Raw genomic sequence first — 7,015 nt, 5'->3', positions numbered from 1 at the left:
AGTCCTCCCCCTGATCTGCACAGGTCAGCCTTACAGTCCTCAACACAGTTTTCAATAAGCAGTGTCCTGATGATGTGAAACTTCTTAACTGATGCTGAAAAATGTGCTCCAAATTTTACACACCCTTCTTAAACACAGTGTTCCACACAGTGTAACTGCATCTGAATCACCTGGTTCCACACCTGCAGGGTTGTGAAAGTGCAGGCTTTTCAAAGCTCTCCACCTTGTCCCTCTGCAAGCAGGTACAGAGAACCTGTCATCAGTGCTAATCCTCCAGCCTGTGCTATGGGCCAGGCTGCCAAAAGCTTTATCCCATGATCCCTGTTTCTGCTAGATCCACATGTGGATTTTATGTGCTGTGTGTGGGGCAAAAGCACAGGAATTATTGCTGGAGGGACAAGAAACAGAACAAGTGTAGCTGCTGAGCAAGCTGGATGGAGTTATAACCTGTTCTGTGGATCCATCTCAGATCCTGCTGGGCCTGAGCTTCCTGGCAGCTGAACAGGCTGTCAGAGCTATCCAAGCCCACAGGAGCTTTTCCTTTCAGCAGCATTATTTAAAAAAATAGGTGAAGTTGTTATGTTCTGCTGCTAGAACTGTTCTTTATTAGGCTCTTATTGATTTCCCACTCCTAATTGCCACCAGTATCCTTCTCTGGCTTTAAAGAAGTAAACTGCACATGAGGAGTCCCCATAAAACCAAGATGAATTTTATGAGGATTTTTTTGGAGGGGGGGGGGAGCAAAGGAAAAAGGAAAAGCATTTCAGGAATTTCTCTCTGTTCCTTTAGTATTGGTGTCATTATCCTATGTATGGATGTGTCATTGTTTCCAATTAACACTGCTGAGCTGATTAATTGGTGGATGATACCAAATGTTGTTCTAGGCTGTAACTATAGATTGTGCCATGGATTGGATGGATGAAAATATTGCTGTAATGACTGGTTTGGGTACAAATGATAATAATTTTGTACCAAATCTTGGAGCAAGAGCCTGGCACCACTGAAGAGAAAGAAAAAAGGATACAATGGTGAATTTTTAGTTGCTTTATGCACAGAACTGCTCCAGGAGGTTTTCTCCCCGAAGAATATTTCTTCTGGTGGAGAACACCCATAACTGGGAGCTGTGGTGGTGTTTGCAGGGGTCCCAGGACAAGGGAAGAGACAAGAATCTTGACTCCATGTTTTAGAAGGCTGATTTATTATTTTATGATATATATCATATTAAAAGAAAATTATATACTAAAACTATACCAAAGAATAGAAGAAAGGATTTCATCAGAAGGCTAGCAAGAAGTAGAAAGGAATGGAATGATAATAAAATCTTGTGACTGACCAGAGAGTCTGAGCCAGCTGGACTGTGATTGGCCATTAATTAAAAACAGCCACATGAGACCAATCACAGATGCACCTGTTGCATTCCACAGCAGCAGAGAATCATTGTTTACATTTTGCTTCTGAGGCCTCTCAGCTTCTCAGGAGAGAAAAACCCTAATGAAAGGATTTTTTATAAAATCTATCTGTGACAGGGTCCCCCTGTCTCCCCCTGTATTCCCTGGGCTCGGTGGGGTTTGGGGAATGCCGGCTCATCCAGTCAGTCGGGCTGGCTGCCCTTTGCAGCTCGCAGATAACAGCAATGATACGGCTTTTGAAGCCAGGGTATTCCTAAATCTTCTCCTCCTTGTGCCTGAGTGCTGAAATTCTTCGGCATAATCAGCCTCTGCTCCTGGGACAAAGGGGCAGGTGGCTCTGGCTTTGGGAATGCTGATGGTCCTCGCTGCTGCCTCTGCTTTGAGCACCGCTGCAATCAGCACGGTTTGAACGTGAGGTTTGGAGCATCAGCGAGCCCTGCAGCGGGGCTGGGGGAGCTGATCTGCCTCAGCAGGAGCTGCAGACCTTGGGAAGAGTTTCTTTCCTTCCGTGAAGAGTCTATTATATTTAATGATCAGTTTGTCTCTCTCCTTACATCACAATGTGAGGAAATAGGTCTCCTGCACCTGTAAAGAACAAGTAGGAGTTTTTGATGTTCTGCTGCCAGTAAACACTCAGATAAAAATGTAAGGGACCAGCCTGTGCCTCGGTCAAAATCCCGGAAAGAGCCCCACCCTCCCACGGGTCACCTCTCCTCGTTCCTGATGTTCTGACACACCTGGAGAAATCCTCACCTAAATGCACACATGGCCTGAAATAACATCGATCTAATGGAGAAAACAATTGATATCTGAGGTCCATGAACTAGAAATCCTTTCAGAAATGTTCTTCTTCCTACAAAATGACCTTTAAACATTGATCTAATGGAGAAAACGATATCTGAGGTCCATGAACTAGAAATCCTTTCAGAAATGTTCTTCTTCCTACAAAATGACCTTTAAAGTCTGTCCAAAGACTGCATCACAGTTGTTTTGGGGGAGGTACCTCTGCAGAAATGTACCTGGTAATTTATTGATGTTTTTTGTTTTCAGATGTCAGTATATTTTTCACACTCTTCATTATTGACATTTCTCTTCTTTCTTTTTCCAACAGTAATCTGTGTATAATCTGGGTTGGTATTTTTTTTGGTTTATTTGTTAGCTTTTCCTTCCCCCTAGTAGGGATTTGTTTGCAGGCAAATTTTTCACTTTTATCCTGACCAGAGATTCCTTAAAGAATATTTCCCCAGGTTCTCTCCAACAATGTTTTCTGTTCTCTCTCATTTTCAAGAAGCTTCATATATATTTTGTAGAATACTATTAAGATTTTGTCCCCATTTGATTTCTCAACCAAACACTTTACAAACACTTTTAACTGAAGAGCCCCTGGGACCCTGTGCAGCAAATTGGACATTAATATTAGGCTATGACATTAGTAGATTATGGTCTTTTCTCCCCATCACTTAGATTTATTTAATCAAATTAGACTGTCAGATACAATAAATAAGAATATATTTATTGCTGTTTATTGCTGTAGGGCAATCAAAACATGCCCACAAGGGCTGAGGCTGTCTGCTGTTCAAGAGTAATTACATTGGGTTTGAGCAAATCAAATAGGGCACCTAAGGCTTTCATTGGGGCTCCTGGAAAAGTGGAGAATTATTTCAGTGGAAGGGGCGTCAGCAGCTCAGCTCCTGTTCATTTCTCTCCTGCATTTCATGCAGTTGACATGCTGTTTTCCCTAAAGTGTTTCTGGAACATGAGTGTTAAAAACACTTGTGAGAGTTGGGGTGATGATTATGCAGCTCATTTGCTTAATTCCTTCTGTTATTTAGGTTTAGCAATAGTAGAAGTGGCAGGCCAGCAGGTATCCATCTCTGAAAAATGTTTTTCTGGACACATTGTTTCAAGGGAAAGGGGAAATCCCCAAAAGAGTCTGCAAGACTCTAGTATATACAAAATACAATGGATTAGATAATGAGAATAAGGCATAATGTCCTGTGTTATTTAGTCTATTATTTATGAGATAATAATAATAATAATAATAATAATATTTCTGTTTTAATGAGAATGGTACTCAATTGAGAAGGTGCTTGTGGGGATTAATCTGCCCTGCTATCAGGTGGCTCAATCTGGAGACAGCCTGTATTGGCTTTGGGGAGCAATTGTTAATTTGTTATTCAACTTTATTAGTCCCAGTGGAAATTTCAAACTCATCTCTTGCCATTAGTCCTCCCCTGTTAACCTCCTTAAGTATAAGAATTAATAAATACTAATAAACAAAAAAAAATTAATTCTTTGTAGTCTTGGTCTGTTTTGTAGGAAGAATTCAGCCCTGAGATTGTTGTTTCTATAAGATTGGCAATGCTGAGATTCTGCAGGGCTGAGTGTACTTAGTGATCACACAGAGATAATTTAATCAGCTGCTGAAGAAGTGAATGTATTTCCTTGCTCCATTTCTGTTGGTCTGTCTGCACATAGACCTATTTTTATGTCCTCTGATATTTCTCCTCTGCAGAGATACTAATCAGAAAATTAGTCTGGAAAGTGTTCATTCTTGTTATCTCTTTTGTCTCTTGATAAATACGTGGTTTTGTTCATGGTTCTTAACCTAATCCTCTCAGGGAATAAAAACAGAATGACCTTGCTTTCTTTCTGATAACCTTTTAGGAAAACACCTGTTTTCCTGCTGATTTTTTCTTCTATCTACGTCATACCTACTGGACTTCAGATCTTTTTTTCCTTTTAGTAATTCCTCTTCAACTGATTGCACATTTTAGTTTCCCACATTTTTGTTATCCTTCTGTGACCAATTCTTCTAATTAGTGCCAGGTTTTGCTCACTTAATCAAGAAAGAGAAGAAGGACTTTTGACATCAAAAAAAGTGTTAAACAATTCTCTTACTGCCATTCTCCATTATTAGAACCATTTTAGGAAAGCTGTGCTGAGAGCCTTTGAATTTATAGTCTGTCCACTTGCAAATGTGAACTCTTTTCCAAGTTCACACTGCTTGACTAGGAAACTATCAAAGGAGGGTAGAGAATTTACTAACATAGCACATGGCTTTCTGCAAATAAAATAATTACAAATTTTTTGTCTGTTTTTGTGATTCTGTATAATTTAGCATTTCTGAAGAGCATCCCCAAGGAAATCTACTTGCTTTATCAAGAGATGTGGAGGAATGCCAGGGAAAAGATTAGAGGAGCTCCTCTGTAGGAGGTACTTTGCATGCTGATGCATCTTTCTCTTTGTTTGTAGTTTATTTGTTTTACCATTGCTTTATCATTTGTCATCCTCAGGAGGAAGAGTTTTACACAAAAGTTTGTAAGAGACTCAGCTAAGTGCCAGTAACTCTCCCATTTTCTGAGGACAGCAACAGCAATTGCAGCTTCTGCACAGTTGCTGAGCTGCCCTGTGCCCCATCAGACAGCTGTGGCTGCTCAGTTGGAATGCAGATCCATCACATTTATCCCATTTGCTCTCCAGCAGCAGCCTGGGGTGTGAATTTGAACCAGTTCCTCGCTGGTCTGTAGCTAATTGCCCTCTCCTCCATTCTCTGTTTTGTCTATCAGGGCTGAGCAGACATATTCATGATAAGCTGAATGTCACCAGGCTCTATCCAGAGGGGAGCATTCACTATAGACATGGATCTGAGGCACTGTGTTATCTTACTTCAACTATTTGCTTTTCTCACTCCTGTTAAAATCTCTCTTACCTCAATAAATTGCCCTGGCTCACAGGCAAAGCTAGAGAAATACCCTCAGTATATCAAATTATTTGTCAATTTGTCTAGTATGGGAACCCTGAAACTGCTTGAAGAGACCCTTGAGGATGATGAGAGACCCACAGAAGCACAGTGCTAGCTGAGAGTGAGGAAAAGAAATGACTGTTGTGTTCTGATGTGGTGTTCCCTCATTACATCAGGAGATTCACTCCTGCTTATCTTTGAAAGCTTTAACACAAAGAAAGATTTAGCCTATTTCCAATGTGAAAACCTGCCTGACCTTTCAGTGCATACCTTTTGTATGCACTGAATCATTGGGTACACCAACAACCTACATTGCTTCCAGGTTCCTCTTTGGGCTGCAGATAGGAGGATGTGGAGATGAGATAGTCAGAGCCTTGACACAGCTGCCTCCCCTTCTGACAGTCTTGTAGATGATGGTGGTTTCTACTTAGTTTCTCTTTGTGGCCCACAGAAATAAAAAACACAAGTTTGTTTCCAGGTACATAAAGAAAGGAATTGTGTGATTACTATTTTTTAGATGTTGGTTCTCCATCAGTGTTTCAAACCTTGGAATTTTGTTGGTGTGGCCACACTAGGAGCTGTGGACAGAGGCTGCAGTATTGCTCAGCCTCTGGGCTCTCTTCTGCAGAGGCTGGGGTGAGAACACGAGGCACATTAGGGTAGATCAGTCCCTGACTAATGTTTTCTTTTGCTTGCCTCTGTAGGCTGACACACAAATGGAATTCATGAAAACCAAACTTTTTGTTAGGTACAAGGACCTGGAGGAAAATGTGTCAATCTCTGTAAAGAAGTGCCATCTGCAGCCTATCTTAGGCAAACTGTTTCCTGATAATTAAGGTTAGTAAATAAGTCTTTTATTTTCCACTGAAATACACAGCAGGGAAGGTCAGAACTAATGGGAATTTTGGAAGCTCAGCAGCTTTCAGGGTTAATTTTTTCTCTGTTGGATTTAAAGCTAACATTTCACAGTCATGTAGACAAACTGAAGAATGTGTTTGGGAGAGATGCCTAAACTATCAAAGGTAGCACTGTTTTATAAGAGTATAGCTACTCAAACAATAGAGAGATTTTAAAATTTCACTCTTTCAAGTAATCCCATTGTATTATAGGTTTTTTGATGCTTTTTATTAGCCACAATTGCCACAGGGTAGTTTACCCGGGAGAAAATCATTGCCAATGAGCAGAGTGCCAGCCCTCGAATTCATCTTGGAGGAAATAACACCTGCAAGGTCTGCTGTGCTTCCCACGTCCTTGACTGCTTGTTCTGGTCAGTGTCACCTCAAGGTCACATTTTACACCCCAAAGGCTGTAAATGAATAATGATTCCCTAATATCAAACAAGGAATGGGACTCTCAGATATCCTCAGAGCCCAGAAATGTGCCTGGCACCTGGATATATTGTTCTAAATACCCTGGATTTCTCTGACCCCTTCTAGCTCAGAGGATCATGGGCATCATTTGGGGAAGCTTCCTTACTCAGAGCTGTGAGGATCTGTCTATAACCTGTGTGTTCCACATCTTTGTGGCCACTTGCTTTGCTTAGCTTAATTCTGAAGTCAGAGGAGCAAATAAAGGGAGAGCAGCCCCAAGCTCTGATGAACTTTGAACTTACTCAAATGTGAAGCTGATTAGCTGCAATAGAGAGAGCCAACACCATGGTCTAAACAGCCTGAAATTCAGCCCAGTAAGCTCCTGGGTCCAGGTCTTGTGTTCACATGCATCTTTACCTGTATCCATGTGAGAGATGGAAGCAGGTTGAAGTTTTCCCCTTCCCAGAGCACAGGACTGTTTCTCCTTTGACTAATGCTGCTGAGCTGACAGATGACACAGAGGTTGTCCCAGATCCTGGACCCCTGGGTTT

The sequence above is a fragment of the Haemorhous mexicanus genome, chromosome 19, assembly GCF_027477595.1.
Source record: "Haemorhous mexicanus isolate bHaeMex1 chromosome 19, bHaeMex1.pri, whole genome shotgun sequence".
Classification (NCBI taxonomy): Eukaryota; Metazoa; Chordata; class Aves; order Passeriformes; family Fringillidae; genus Haemorhous; species Haemorhous mexicanus.
The sequence above is the reverse complement of the archived record's forward strand: the minus strand, read 5'-3'. Positions refer to the sequence as shown.